Source organism: Taudactylus pleione, unplaced genomic scaffold, assembly GCF_031769625.1.
Source record: "Taudactylus pleione unplaced genomic scaffold, aTauple2 ptg000156l, whole genome shotgun sequence".
In the NCBI taxonomy this organism is placed as follows: domain Eukaryota; kingdom Metazoa; phylum Chordata; class Amphibia; order Anura; family Myobatrachidae; genus Taudactylus; species Taudactylus pleione.
In genome coordinates this window covers 920738-937082 of record NW_028284558.1, presented here as the reverse complement: position 1 = coordinate 937082, position 16345 = coordinate 920738, and the positions used below count along the sequence as shown (strand labels likewise).

General features: G+C 44.4%; 1 protein-coding gene across 7 annotated transcripts in view; it reads left to right on the top strand.

Moving 5' to 3' along the window:
- The window catches only part of BAZ2B (bromodomain adjacent to zinc finger domain 2B), a 267863-nt gene that overhangs the window by 42613 nt on the left and 208905 nt on the right, over nt 1-16345 (top strand). The window contains exons 2-3 of one of the 7 annotated variants that reach the window (XM_088474782.1): nt 526-568; nt 1770-1823. The exons of 5 other annotated variants lie outside the window; for them this stretch is intronic. The gene's annotated coding sequence lies outside the window, so the exon portion shown is untranslated. The remainder of the gene's footprint in view (nt 1-525; nt 569-1769; nt 1824-16345) is intronic. One more of the 7 variants, XM_088474783.1, reaches the window with a different exon arrangement.

Genomic DNA, 16345 nt, shown 5'->3' with positions numbered 1-16345 from the left:
CTGTGCATGGCGGTCAACTTGCTCAATATCGAGCAGGTTACTGTAGGAACCCGCTGCAGTCGTCAGTGACTTGGTGGTGTACAGGATGATTGATATCGTTCATCCAGCACACCAGGGAGGGTGTAAGGACGATCAGCCAGCGATATTGTATCGCTGGCTGATCTCTACGTGTGTATGCACCATTAGTAGGAGTGCCACAGGTCTCCTACCTCCATTATGGAGATTCCTAATCCCAAACTCATGCCACTGGCCCATAATGGTTCCGGAACGCTTTGGATGAAAAGTAATTGTGTACCTTAGATGACATTACTACAGCGCTTTTCCCAAATGAATCATTGTGGCATTGCACGCCCTGGTCAAAAATGTATATTTTGTGGGTAATTTCACTAACGTGGGGGAAAAAGTTGTTATATCCGCAATGTACCATAGGTCATCTAAGTTTTTTTTTTATATGGAAGGGGGTGGTTGCGCTACTGAGGTGCTCAGGCCGGTCTCTCATATAGTTTTTTTTTGTTTTATTAATAGCTGGTGTGTGACTACTGTCCAGTCAAATCCATGGAGATGAAAGGTATTGGATAGTTGAGTGTAAACAAGCAGAGTGCCAATTACAAATATGCAGAGCCGTAACTAGACTTTTTGGTGCCCTATGCCAGAAATAGCTTTGACACACACACACACACACACACACACACACACACACACACACACACACACACACACACACACACACACACACACACACACACACACACACACACACACACACACACACACACACACTTTTTAGATAGGGATATAACACACACACACACACACACACACTTTTTAGATAGGGATATAAGATTCTACACCTGAAAAAGGGCCATGGCCTCATGGAGAAAGCCAGGGAAGAAATAGGGAAGGCCAGGAGATGCTGGGGATAAGAGAAGAGGAAGCTACAAGTGAATGATAATTAACAGGAAAATTGACAGACCCAAACAGCGCCCCCTTCCCTGCAGTGCCCTATGCCATGGCACTGGTCGCACTAGCCCAGTTAATGCCCTGCAAATATGACCTATTACTGCATTAATCCCATATAGGTTTCTTTTATTGTTCCTTTAAACAGCAAGTTAAGTACCCTTTAAGCATGGGACTGGTAGTCCTATTTCTCAGCAGTCCTGAAAATAATTGTATCCATTTCAAACTATCTCTGGAGGGTGCCAAATATGGCTGCCAGTTACACAAATGCAAACTCACAGCTCTCAATAGGCCATGTTAAGGCAAAGGGGGTAGAAGGAGGACTACTTATTTATTAATTAACATTTATTTATAGGTCACCAGCATATTCTGTTCCGGTTTAGAGTTCACAGAGCTTGCAGTGAAACACAAGTGAGCAAGCAGCATGCAAAGGATATTATAGTGCCTCTGCTACTGAGCACAGAAGCAGCGGGAAGCAATAGCGTCCATTTCCATATCTGTTAGTATGCTTTTTTTGTGGCATTGAACACTAGCGAAAGCATGATGTTTAATGCTTGTGGGTAACTGGAAAAACATACTGAATGTCAGAAACTATTCACAAAGGGTTAACCTGTGTTTAGTGCTAAATACTTTTTAAAACAATCAATGTGTAGGGTAGATTACAGCAGATGTGAACAGTTTAGAACATGCCAGATGCTAGAATTCCCGCCATATAGTTTCTTTTCAGCCTGTAAAGCTTGAGCAATATATAATATACGTCAATGCAAGCACAGACCATTAATTACATTTTGCATCTAATCCTCTGTTTTCAGATGTTCATTATTTTTGACTCCCAATGTAATTTGCTCATGACCAGTTCCGATTCGGTAAGTTCTGAGCTCATTTGTATGTATGTATCTGTTATAAGTAAGTGGCTCTGATCCATGGCACATTGTTAAATCATTTCTTGATAAGTTGTAACCGGAACCATGTTACAACTGGTTGTAATATATCTATAGGAGCATCAGAAATAATAATATTTTATGTACAACTTTTCTCAAATCATATGGGCTGATGGAGCAAGGTGGTGCCATTTGCAGAGGAGAAGTAAAGGTTTCCTTGCTAAATACAAAGCATGTGAGCCCATAGGCATAGTTTTGCAGAGCAGTCAGGGACTTGAGGCATACTTGTGCACTCCCCTAGGATGTCTGTGAATCTCCTAGGAGAATGAACCAGTCGCGCAGATACCGCCCACATCTCCTAGTGAGGGGCTTGTTGACACTTCTCAACGCCTTCCACCTGGACCTCTCCAGAGTTGACCAATAAACTTAATTTTTTTAAATCTGTTTATTTATAACAGATCAAATCAGAAACCGTGAAAGAGTCCATGCAGAACATAAATCAATGAAACAATACTAAATAAATGGCCAGAATCTGTATGAAGTCCCGGCTGATAGCCACTGGTTAGGTATACGTTTATGAAGCCGGCAGACAGAATGCCGACCGCCGGCCTCCAGACTACTTAATCCCGGCGGGGGTTAAATGACAGGCGTCTAAATCTAGACGCCTGTCATTTGACCGACACCGGGAGATTGGTGCCCGGCATCCCGATCGAAGGGATGGCGGGCGCGGACAGCCGCGGGGGGCGGGGAGGGTTAGGTTTAGGGCTCCTGGCGGGTACTTGGGGTTAGACACCCCCCTGGAGGTTAGGGTTAAGCTAGGGGGAGGGTTAGGGTTAGGCATTCCCGGGGGAGGTTAGGGTTAGGCGGCAGGGAAGGGGGGATTAGGGTTAGGCACCCTAAAGGAGGGTTAGGGTTAAGGGGTAAAATTAGGTTTGTTTATACTTACCTGGGGATCGGGATTTCCTCCTCTGTCAGGCTGCCGCTGCCGGGATTTGAACCGCCGGGCGCATACCGATTCCACTGGTTCGTATCCTGACGCCGGCAGCCCGAAGGGAGAAGATCCCAACAGTGCAGGTAAGTTCTCCCTATTGCTATCCGTAATCCGTATCGCTCCCTTAGTGGTGCCTAACCCTAACCTCCCCCCTAGTGCCTAACCTTAACCCCCCCTTACCGCACCCAAAAGCTAACGTTCTGGGGGGGTGCCTAACCCTATCCTCCTCCCGGGGGTGCCTAACCTTTCGGCGTTTTGGCACCAGGATTAAGATATGCGTTGGTATTTCAATTTTAAATCCCTTGTCAGGATCTCACTGTCGGCATAGCTACATCCCTAAAAGGTACATGAACGAACGCCTAACCCTAACCCCCCCTTCCCCTAGCCTAAACCTAACCTCCCAGGTGGGTGCATAACCCTAAGTCCCCCACAGGAACCCTAAACATAACCCTCCCCCCATGCGGCTATCCGCGCTTGGCCTCCTGCGTCCCTTCGATCGGGATGCCTGGCGCCGGTCTCCCGGTGTCGGTAAAATGACAGGCGTCTAGATTTAGACGCCTGTCATTTAACCCTAGCCGGGATTAAGCAGTCGGGAAGCCGGCTGTCGGGATTAGGTCCGCCAGCTTCCCGACTGCATACCCAGAGCACTGCCCAGCCAGTGATACTGGGATATGCTTTTGCTGGGGGCTCTCTTGAGTGAACATAGTGGGTAGGGATAGGTTTGCTTTGTTTGCCCTCTATTACTATCTAGTCGATTAAATAACATCTGCCCCAATTATGCCAAGTGCTCTTTACCAGCCGGAGAACCAAAGGGCATCTACCCTCTAGGTTAGCCTTGTCATAAGTCACAATAAAGTGCTGCTGTACTGTGGCCTCTAGAATACACTCTGTGATGCTTTTAGTACTGATGCAGTATTTTTGTATTGCTGCTATTAATAGTTTGTTCATTGATTGCTATTATTATTATTATTATTATTATTACTATTATTATTATTATTAGACCTTTTTAAATGGCCTGTTTATTAGACACTAGAAACCTATTTTAGTGCCACCATACCTGTTCCATGGAGAGAAAAATCCATAATTTACTAATAATACTTTGTTACAATGTGCAATGTTGTTTTCAGCACTACAGAAATGCCAACAGCATTAATATTTGTAGGGAAGATTTTCATCAGTGATAAACACCACAGGCCATTAACTGCGCTCATTACACTGGTTTATGCTGTGGCAGGTAGGCAGACATTAATTCTTGTTTTTGTGGTAAACCGTTGATTATGAAGTTGCTAAAGTCAGCAAACATTCACAGTCGTGATTTACTTTTCTTTCCTGCTTTCTGAGCTACGAGTCTCCTGTGAAATGTACAAGCGACCCAGTGGTAAAATAGAAGCGCTGTGTGTATGGCTGTTCTCTGGCAATGCTGTGTATTAGTGTACTGTGCTAGCAAGCATAGCTTACTCATCTTTTCACAATGTATTCTAACCTGTTAGCAGAACAATGGACAGATCACGACCATAGAGGTCTCTGTGTTCTGGGGACCCCGTTACAAACTACAGACCAGCATGACTCAGAGCCACCTGTGCTATTTATACAGGACAATCCTGTTTTATACCCATGGAAATTGTGAGGGATAACCTATTTACCAACTGCCCCAATATTAGGTATCGATTTGTTTTAAATAAAGAGTCCTAACTTGAGTACTAGAAGGTGAAAAAAATAAAATAATAGAATTAGTGTGATTATTAAGGGGTTTATTTACTAAAGTGGGGTTTTTTATAAGTGGAGTTGTTGCCCATAGCAACCAATAAGAGTCTAGCTATTATGTTCTAGATTAGAAGGTGCTAGATAAATGATATATAGAATCTGATTGGTTGCTATGGGCAACAACTGATTAAGGGAAAGTAGTGTGCTAGTACAAATGGCATTTTGGTGGGTTTCTTTTGGCAATCCAGTTTCATCTAACACACCAAAAACGTATTGGTAGGTTAATTGGCTGCTGACAATAATGGACCTTAACATATATATGGAAATAGAATGTAAGCTCCATAGGGACAGGGACTGCTGTGAATAACAAATATATTACCTGTACAGCACTGCAGAATATGGTACCGCTATATAAATGATATGTTGGTATGCTAATCACAGATTATGATCTGTAAGGTTTAGCAATGAGTTAGAATGTTTAGTAGGTGTGGTTGGTGCTCATTTAATGTAAGAAGAAACGTAGTCGATATTGTTTCCAAATGGGGCATACTTGTCAGCCTTAAATTCATATTGCTCCCTCCCCATACGCTTTCCGTGATTATATATATATATATATATATATATATATATATATATATAATTATAATGTCTCATACACATAAAGATGTGCCTACATACATCTATCCTCTGTGCGCTACAAGTCGCGCCCCACATAATGGGGGGGCTCAGTGTAACCCGGTAATGCCAAGCGTCTTTTTGTGCATCTTTTTACTTTCAATTGCGTCTTCGCAATGCAACTAGATAGCACAATCAGTTTCTGCTGATTAAATGATATGCAGCATGCCTATGTTCTGTGTGTGACTGCTTGTGTATCTGTATACTAAACGCTATGTTACAGTGTTACTGACACTGTAACGTTGCTACAGTAAAATGATATGCAGCATGCCTATGTTCTGTGAGCGAGTGCGAGTGTATCTGCATGCGAAACGCTACGTTACAGTGGCTGTTAGTGTAACATAGCGTTTCGCATGCAGATATACCCGCACTCGCTCACAGAACATGGGCATGCTGCATAGCACAAGCAGCTTCTGCTGATTAAAATTATATCTAGTTGCATATTTGTGCAAATAAGACGCATTTGAAGGTAAAAAGACGGCATGGCGCGACTAGAAGGGCTGTTTAACGCGCAAAGAGGCTAGGTGTATGTGGACCCATCTGTAAGTTTGTGTGTGTGTGTGTTTATATGCTTGCCGACATTCTGGCTGCCCCATACGGGAGGGAGCAGCCAAGTAGTCATAGCAGGGGGGCGTGGCCGGCAAAGGGGGCGCTGCTGGACATATCCGGCATTTGCGGGCAAATCAGTGGGCGTGGTCACATCATTTGGCCCCGCCGCTGCTACACAATGCCAAGATTACCGGCATTGTGAAGCAGGGGGCGGGTGATGATGACGGCATTCAGTGTAAATCGCGTCATTGGCCACCCCCACTATGGGGGTTTCTGTAGTAACTGCTTGAGGGTCTGGAGGGGTCGGCTGCTGCCGGGAGTCTTGCCTACCTTTTCGGGGGGCCAGGAGCGGCACCCGATTTTAAGGAGGCTCCCGGCTGAATCGGGAGGGTAGGCAAGTATGATATATATTTATTTATGCGGAAACAGTGGCAGTGCAATTACCGAATGAAGGTAGGAGAGTGGGAGGAGCTTCATCCGGCTGCAGGAACTGACCCTGCAGTTTTTGGCAGAAGTAAGGATTTTCCCTATATAACACCATTCTCAGATTCTCAGGCGTTATATGAGGCAAGCCTTCAGGATATATATATATTTTTGTAATTTTCATTTTTCCTGAATAGCAGCGAACGTTAATCGCTGTAGAGACCAATGGCTTCCTCTCTACAGTGCTATGTTGAGGGAGTCTGGTATTAATGGAGAAGATAATTGGGTTATCTTCTCCATTACCCGGTCGCAGCCGCTGACACTGTAATGCAGACTGAGGCAGAAGCTGATGGTCTGACATGGAGCTCTGCACTAGTGTATGGTGGCTTCTCAGCTGCCGGGAAGGGGTGTCATGTATTGGGCGGCCGTGACGGTACACTCCGGGTATATAGTTACAGCCCTAAGTGGCGTGAATATGCTGTGGACAATGGAGAAGGTGCCCCTTCAGAGCTGGAGCCCGGCGGCAGGCTTCTCCATTGTCTCCCATAGTTCTGCCCCTGCTTGATCCCACTTCTAGGAATAGACTATACGGTGTAAGATAGGTGGTGAAGTAACGGAAATAAGATAGGTGGTGCATTAATGCAAATCTCAGAGCTATCAGCATGTGATGTATCTATAACCCATGCAGGCCCAGTAGCCCCTCATCCTTTCAACACCAAGCCAAGTTTAGTATGTATTAATTTTGTAAGAAATAACTTGTGTTTCTTTTTCTTTAGGTAGAATATTGAAATATAAAGTTTTACAAGGGGAAAATGACCAAGCATTAGGGGGGAGAAATACAAGAGTCTACTTCATGAAACTTTATATTGTAATTTCCCTAAAAATTTAATCTGCTAGATAACCTGAGTGTAACCAGATAAACGTCTAGTTTGTTTAGCATGCAGAGCAGTGATATGACTGTAAATGTAAGCTGTGTAGGCCAGACAGCATTTCTGCTTACTGTTGTAATGGATAAGTTTATGTTAAGCAGAGTGATGGTCATTTAGGATACACTGTCCAGGAGTATTAACCTTTTTCGTCTGGGCCCAAATCCCTATTGACAACTTGTGTTTCAGTTTTGAATTAATAATGTAAATAATATAAATCATTTTAATTTATTTAATTGTTGTGTATAATTCACATTCATGAAGTTTCTGGATTACTGGATTTCCAGATGAAGAAGTTTAGAAAACGAAAAAAAACTTGACCCTTAAGTGTTCCTTCTTGCGGTTACTATAAGGAACACTGCTAGACATTGTAACGAGGATGGCTCTACTAGGGGAAGTATCTAAAATGTTTCTGATAGATTAGAAGTGTAGACACAGAGAAATGATGTTCTAGATCTTTATCCGGAAAACCCAGGCATCTCTGCTAATCTAATTATTCCTGTTGAGTACAGATGTGCCCACATACATCTATCCTCTGCGCTACAAGTCGCGCCACATATAATGCGGGAACTCAGTGTGACTTGGTAGCGGCGAGCGCCTTTTTGTGTGTCTTTTTACCTTCAAATGCGTCTTATTCGCACAACGATGCAACTAGATAGCACAAGCAGCTTCTGCTGATAAAAATGATATGCGGCATACCTATGTTCTGTGTGTGACTGTGGGTGTATGTGCATGCTAAACACTACGTTACAGTGTTACAGCCACTGACACTGTAACGTATCATTTCGCATGCATATACACCCACAGTCACACACAGAACATAGGCATGCCGCATAGCACAAGCAGCTTCTGCTGATTAAAATGATATCTAGTCGCAACATTGTGTGAATAAGACTCATTTGAAGGTAAACAGACACACAAAAAGAAGCTCACACTATCGAGTCCCATCATGGCATTGCATGACTAGAAGGGCAGTATAACGGGAGGCTAGATGGATGTGACGAATGGTGCATACACACAGTCAGATTTGTTGTCAGATATGAACGATAACTATTTTAAAAATCGTTCATATCTGAAAGAAAATCAGCTAGTCCGCATGGAATTTGCTGAAAACGGCCATCCAAAAATGGCCACCACCAAGGAGGAAACAGACACTAGAAGGCCAGTAAGGACCTCTAGCACTGGTCTCCTCTTTGGCGGTGGCCATTTTTGGATGCCCGTTTTCTGATTCTGCAGCCCCCAAGCCACCTCGAGTCAGCTTTTTTCACCCCCTGCAATCCGGCACCAGGTGCACGTGCACCTCTAGCCCCCCCCTAGTTGCGGCCCTGGGTATGCACAAGCACAATATTGTATCCAAAAATGAAGCATACTGTGGTAGAGAACACAACATATACAGTATATTTTGTTTGGTTAATAATATCAAATCAATTTTTTAGCCATCCAAAATTGAGTTCTCTCAAAATGAGGCGAAAAAATCTATAGGAGACACTCTTGTGTCCCCTCTGCAGCCAGAAAACCAAATAATGTGAGAGACAATGTGGCCGACCACTTATATCAGCATAGTCTATTTGTTAATCAGTAAGATCATCTGGGCACAGGGTGTGATTCAGAGATGTACACTAATGCAATTGCAGCCACAAATTTGCAAATGTCGCAGATGCCGGGATATGTATTGAGAGGCCCACGGGTGCCTTCGCAAATCCAAGGAACTGTGTACAAATACGCAGCCGCCATCGCAGATCATATCCTAACCAGTCATCTGAGCCCTATCGTTGCACAGATTGGCCGCCTGAACGGAGACGTCGGAACCACTTTATCGGCCTACGGGATCACAGACGCAGGCTACGACACTCCCCAAAAACGGCAGACTTGGTGATGTCACGAGCCGGTCCCGGTGCCTGGAGATGCTACCAGGAGACTGGATGGTCGCATGAGAGATCGCTGCTGTACAAGGAGTGGAAGCTGTGTTGTCCAGAGACACTGACATTTGCTGACCTGGCAGCTAAGTGAATTGTATATACTGCTGCTTACTTAGATGTACAGTATGTGAGCCTTTTATTATAGTAAACGTGTTGTTACATTATGTTCATTAGTGCACTCTACTTCTGTATATAAACTGAACCCTATGGACATTGGTTGAGGGCAGTTTGGATGAAGCTGCAAAGAGATCTTCACAACTTGAGATCGGACTATGGGGGTCATTCAGACCCACTCGCGAGCGGCAGTACGCTCGCAAGTGGGTCGATGTTCCCCACTGCGCATGCGCATGACGGAGGGAGCTCCGTCGTGCACATGCGCGAGACCCGGCGAGCGAAGGACTTTCCATCGGTCCGGGTCTCGCACCAAAGGGGGCGTGCTGTCGATGTTGATTGACAGCACGCCCCCTTTGGAGGGCGTTCCGGGGGCGTGCCTGCCAGAGGGAGACGTTCCTATGGGAACGCCTACCGTCTGAAGCCGGCCCCACTGACATCACTAGTGATGTCAGTGGGAGTGATTTTGGCTCTGATAGAGCCAAAATCACTGCTGGCCTTGCGGTTGAGAAACCCGACCACAGGGTTTCACTCGCGTCCGATGGTCAAGACCATCACGACCATCTTGTTGGACGCTCGTATATGCTGTGGGTGGTGACCCACAGCTATACGAGCGTCCAGGAGGACGCTCCATTTTAATGGAGGTGGGCCCTGATTCAGAGCGAGCGCTCTGGTCAGAGCGTCCGGCTCTGAATCAGGGCCTATATAATTTTGGATTTAGATAACTTTGTGCATGTATTTTTATTACAACAAAATAATTCAGGCACTATAATAGTGATAACATATAGTTATCAATATAAATCCATAAAATAAATAATTGTAGTGCCAAGAAATTTCCACATGTTTTTGACGGCCAAGTTCCTCGTCCAGATAAGCATCCAGAATTCTGAAATGAAACAAATACAAGGGCGGATTATATAATTCTTTGTGCATGTGTTTTTATCTATATCTATCTATCTATCTATCTATCTATCTATCTATCTATCTATCTCTTTATATTTCAATCATACTGTGGACAGAATTTGAAATCTCTTGTACTGTTTCTAGTAATTTGCCCAGTATAATTCCCCCTCTGAGCAGTGTCCTGACAGTACCTTCTTAGGAGACTCTGCAAGTAGCACATCACTTTGGTTTACATTGAGAGCAGATACACCATGCCCATAAGTAGATCTTTTAAAGTGTGCCTGCCATATGATTGAGGTATACATCAGAGTCTAGTTGCATACCTGGATCCACCTGCACTCCCATCTGGTCACTGACTGCCTAGGTATTTATATGATTTCTGTATATAGGCAGGTCAATGCTAAAGGCTAGGCCTGGTCTTTCTCAGTGACTGTTCTATGCTCATTGTGTGGCTCCGACCTTCTTTTAAATCTTCAAAGTCCATCTTTGAACATGGCACTTACTCTTAAAGGGGAACCTCAGAGATTTGTGATTGCACCGCTGTGTTCTGTCCTCCACATTCACGGTGGATAGAAGTGAAAGTTCATATCCCAATAGTACACTTTGGCAGGCAGGAAGATGTTTGTTGAAAAGACAGTGAGATGCAGAAGCATGCTAATGTATCACAGCTGTGAGCTAAAATGGAAAATCTCTTTTGCCTGAAGAAACTTTCTTTAGCACTGAAAGATGTTTATTATTCATAAGACCTCACTTGTTTTTCTAAAGCTGAGGCACCACTGCTATCGTAAAAACTTTAAGGGTAGAAACGGTCATCCCACCCCTTCTCATTGGATAGATTTTGTTCCCATCCAGTCACTTCTTTGCAGTGTTTAGAAGTTATTTGTGCTTTGCAATCAAAGCAAGTACACAAAGTATGACCAGCTGTTTCCAACCGTTGCTCATTATAGGAAATCTTTTTGATGGGTATATGATGTATTAACTGTTATTTATATAGTACCTACATCATACCTACTTTCATGCTGTACCCCTCCGGTCATGGCATGGACAAGTGGGTGGTGCAGGGGTGTTATTGCGCAATTACGTTATTGGGGACCCGTCCCCGCTATACAATGCCACAATTACTGGCATTGTAAAGAGGGGACAGGGTCATAATGGCGAGATTCATAGCAAATAGCATCATCATCAAGCTACTTGGACTGCCCACTTTACTCGGTCACGAGGGGGCTTCTGGAGACTTGCCCACTTTTCTGGGTGCCAAGCAGAGCCATTCCAGATTCAGGAGTCTGCCAGACATTCTGGGAGCGTAGAGAAGTATGATATTTTCTGTAAAGTGCTACAAATTACCAAGCGCTTTACAGAGAATCTGGTACACATCAGTCCCTGCCCCAGCAGACCTTACAACTTGTGTTCCTTAACACACACTAGGGTTCATTTGTCAGGAGCCAAGTATCAGCATGTCATTGCAGTATGGGTGACCAGCTAGAGCAGCTGGAGAAAACCCATATAAGCTCCACACAGATAGGCTTCTGGACCGAATGCAACCCATGACCTCAGCGCTGTGAAGCAGCGATGTTAACCAATATTTGTATGATCAGGGAGTCCTGATATCAGCGGATCCTAGTTCTGGATATTGTAAGCTAATGCTCACCACTTAATCCGTGACATGTGACTGCTAGCAATGGCTGTGAGACGCCACTATTACTTCTGAAATCCTCACTGATCTGAGCAACAAGCAAATTTGTATACTGCAAGAATCAGTGAGGAAATGGCGCTACATTCAGCAAGTCATGTGATCAGTAAAAAATTCATATAGTGTGTCAGGTTGTGTTAAAGGGAATCTTCATATGTAACATAATAATATTAACTAGCTGGTATAATAGGGGCTGGGTATGGCCTGAAGTCTCTTGATCACGTTGATCATTTAACCTTGGAGTCTAATAGCAGAGAAAGAGGTAATATACTGTTGGTCGTACGCGATCATACAGCAGCCTGTGCCCAGATATGAATGCTGTAATATCATTGTCTGTCGACTGTTAACTAATGGTGAGTTGTCAGTTGCTTTGGCCAAGCGGTTGTATTCCTCAGAGTTCACCATACATGTGTATGTCTAAATGAGACAGATCATGTTTGCTCAGTAATCGGGCCACATGACCAAATCAGCCTCCTTCATAGCTACCAGTAAGCATGGGCCTTTATTGTCCGCTTTATATATTATATTATGCTTTTTCTAAGTGACTTCCAGGCTTTAGATCACTAGAAATCCCGGTTAATGACTGGAATCATTTTGCTAAAACTGTGACAGGGCATGCTGGGTTTTATAGTTCCATAGCAGCTGTAGGGCCGCATATTGAATAGTCCTTTTCTACAGCATAGAGCTCATGTACTTCTCTCTGCCAGAGGTGCAGATACTGTAAACCCTCACTGCATAACAACTTCTGCCAGTCACCACTAGGGTAAAGGCGGGTATCCACTTGCCGATTAAAATGAGCGATTGAACGATATCGTTCAATCGCTCATTAATCATGCACAAATCGGGCATGAAAATGTCGGAAACGACCAACGATGCACGCTCCCGCTGGTCGTTTCCGACATTAATTATCGCCTGAACATGCCGGTCGATCTGCAGATAACGACAGATTGACCATGTTCAAGGATGAGGGAGGGTGCCTGCACTGAGTGACATATCGTTCAGTGTAGGCACTGCAGGGGAAGAGGAACGACTGTACGATTACAATGTTGTAATCGTATTGTCGTATCACTATCTGCTAGTGGATACTCACCTTAACTTTGAGAAACACAATATAGATGTGTTGTCTTTTAACATATTTGTATGCAGGATGTAGAAGTTTCCATGATTAGGAACATTATAACAAAGGATAAATCTTAGACTCACTTAATTATTTTGTTTTGGAAGTGAGTGTCTCAGAATCTGTCACCCTGAGCCCTCCTCTGTGGCCAGGTAAACCCTGCCACTGACAGGCCCTGGCCAGACATGACTTCAGTAGATTGGTTTTTGTGTTCTTCTGTAACTTTTTATGAAACTAGTAAAGTAAAGGTGCGTGATGTTTGTAAATAGTGCAAGTTCTTATAACATGGCTTTCTACATGTAGCAATAGATGTTAGGGTTTAACTAGGCACTTGCAACCTGAGGCCCTCCAGCTATGTTGGAACCAAGCTGGCAGGGCACTCTGGGACTGTAGTTCCACCGCAGCTAGAAAGCTACAGATAGGTCGGAAGCACTGGAAAACAAGGAAGGAAAATGGTACAGGGAGGTTTGTATCCAGATGAGCGAATGTACCTTTTAACAGATTGACCATTGAGTGGAATTTAAAATAGACTTACCAGAATTACTAAACATTTCTTCTGTTCTGAATGTAAGAGACTCAATAGCCAATGTTGATAGTGGCAGCTGGGTGGCATACTAGGTCAGTAGTACCAACTCTATTCCATTACCCCATCTTCTTCTGAGCCAGCGGATTCTTATTCATTCTCTTACCCCAAGGACGAGCATAAAATCCCCAGCACTACAGGTCAGATGCAACATGTTGCAGGCATCAGAATGCCATTTAGGATGCTTTGAAGCTGAGCTATTGGCCTATATTGCACTTATTACCCTTTTTTTTGCAAACCTGGGCCTCCATATTCTCTTGGAGCCTCATTCATTCCAGCTGAAGTCAGAGCTGGGCTATCAGCAGGGCTGGAATTGTTCTCTCACTGTGCCCTGTTTTTTGCATAATTTAAGCAAAACAGACAAGCTGAAGAAATGTGAGTGGATTTAATTGCAAATGTCTGTGATCAGATTTTACTGGCAGAGAGTTTTTTTTTTTTTTTTTTGCAGATTCCAGGACCCAGAAACCTTTCTATATAAACAGCTGGAGAATAATAAGTTGAATTTCTGCTTAGATGTCGAATCTTGAAAATATGCAGCTATCTGCAAAGTAGTAAACCCTGGTTTCGACAGCTGTTAAAAGTTTCTGATTGTCTTATGAAAAAAAAAGATAAAACAGTCGTCAGTATTTTTCCTCATTTATAACTGCATTAATAAATCAAAACTTCTATTTTAACTGAACTTTAAGTTGCATATCATTATTTGCTGGTTTCTCTTCTCCATGTGCTGCCTCCCGTGTGTGCAGTTAATGGGACTTGTATAACATGTTTCAAACGGCAATGACCAACTTTAACTTACAGCAACCGGTTAGACATTTTGTAATTGGCCTAATGCAAGTTAATATCTGCTGGCATACTTCCCAACTTTTTCAGTTGTGGGTTTGTAATAACTTGCCTGCTGGACACGTATGAGTAGGAGATACATTCACACTACACTGGGTATCACCAAGTCATGTTGGAGCATACTATGGGCCTGATTCAGACCCACTCGCAAGCGGCTGTCCGCTCGCAAGTGGGTCGATGTTGTGCACTGCGCATGCGCACGACGGCGGGAGCTCCGTCGTGCGCATGCGCCAGACGCGACGAGCGAAGGACTTTCCTTCGCTCGTTGTGTCTGATCAAAGGGGGCGTGCTGTCGATGTTGATTGACAGCACGCCCCCTTTGGTGGGCGTGCCTCCCTGACGGGGGCGTTCCCAAGGGAACGCCTACCGTCAGAAGCCGGCCCACTGACATCACTAGTGATGTCAGTGGGAGTGATTTTGGCTCTGATAGAGCCAAAATCACTACGGGCCTTGCGGTTGAAAACCTCAACCACAGGCTCCGGCTCGCAGTGGCGATGGTCAAGACCATCGCGGCCATCAAACTGCACGCTCGTATAGGCTGTGGGTGGTGACCCACAGCTATACGAGCGTCCAGGAGGACGCTCCATAATTATGGAGGGCGGCCCTCATTCAGAGCGTGCGCTCTGCTCAGAGCGTACGGCTCTGAATGAGGGCCTATGTTTCCATGAGGGGAATATCCAGTGCTTCATCCAGTGCTTCTAAAGAGCTGAGCCGCACACAGCTCACTTCCCATCCGTTTATAAATGAACCTTCAATGCCTTATACATCTGCTGTTGGTACACACGCCACTGAAGGAGCATCAATTAGTGGCTCTTTCCTCCCACAAACGCTCTGGCCCTGATTCAGAGCCGGACGCTCTGACAGAGCGCTCGCTCTGAATCGGGGCATCTTTTTTTTTTTTTATGGAGCGGCAACCCGCTCGCATTGCTGTGGGTTGCCCGTCACTATCCGGGTCTCGCACATGCGCATGACTGAGCCGGCTCCGTCGTGTTTCTCTCGGCCACCATCGACCCGGTTGCGAGCACTCAGCGCTTGCGACCGGGTCTGAATCAGGCCCTCTGTTTCATGGAAAGGCAAGAGAGCATGGGCTATTTATAATGGGTACACATGCTCGCCGGGGCGGGATGGGGGGGGGGGTAAAACGCCCACCCTGCATTCACTCAGAGTAGTTACCACGCGCCATGTTTCCTAGAGAACATTGCCAGGGTCTACTGAAGACTTGCGCCGACGAGAGAGGAGGGGCCTGCATGGAGGCTGCATATGGGCCCTTCCCTCTTTTGAGACGTCCCTGCAGGAGAGTCTCATTAAATCAGCAATGTCATGTCTAAATCGGGACAGTTGGGATGTATGTGCTGAGCTTCTGCAGTTTTATTAGCACATGTATATTATGATATGAGGTCTTAAGAGTGGCAATAAGAGCATCATTGGCTTTATTTGATAGCCCTGTGCAGCGAACGTAGAGGTAATGTAACACATAGCAGCCAATCATAAATAAGCTTTCATTTTCTCAACTAAGATGAATGATGACCGCTATCATTTATGCGCATTGCTTTATGTTAGTAGAAACACAGAGCATTCTGTTGAATACATTGTTAAGACCTAGAATGCATCTTATTGGTTAGCAGATGCACTGATAACTGTGATTAGTTCTACCTTCCAGCCCGGACAGTTTATGCAGTTAGAAGACCTTAACATCTGTACAACATCGGAGGTGCAGAGATTTATGGAAGTGTTCTTCAGTTTGGATACTGTTCATATCTGTAAGCACAGTGTTTGCCGACTTGGTCCTTCAAGAGGTCCTGCAACATCCACAATAAATATGTTTTCACAAATACATTTTCTTAGTCCACAGCCAATTTTTGGCTTGTTTCATAGCTGAATGGCTGTGGAGCTAATTTTATGTGGCTTGGCGGGGTACAGTGATTCTAGAGGGTACATGTTAACATTGTCATCTTGTTGAATACTTGTATGAAAATCTTAATTTTCATGATTCTATTTAAGGGTTAGGTAATAAGTGAAATATCGGTAAAGCGCTGCGTAATGTGTGAAAAAAAATAACTTCGGAAATAATATATA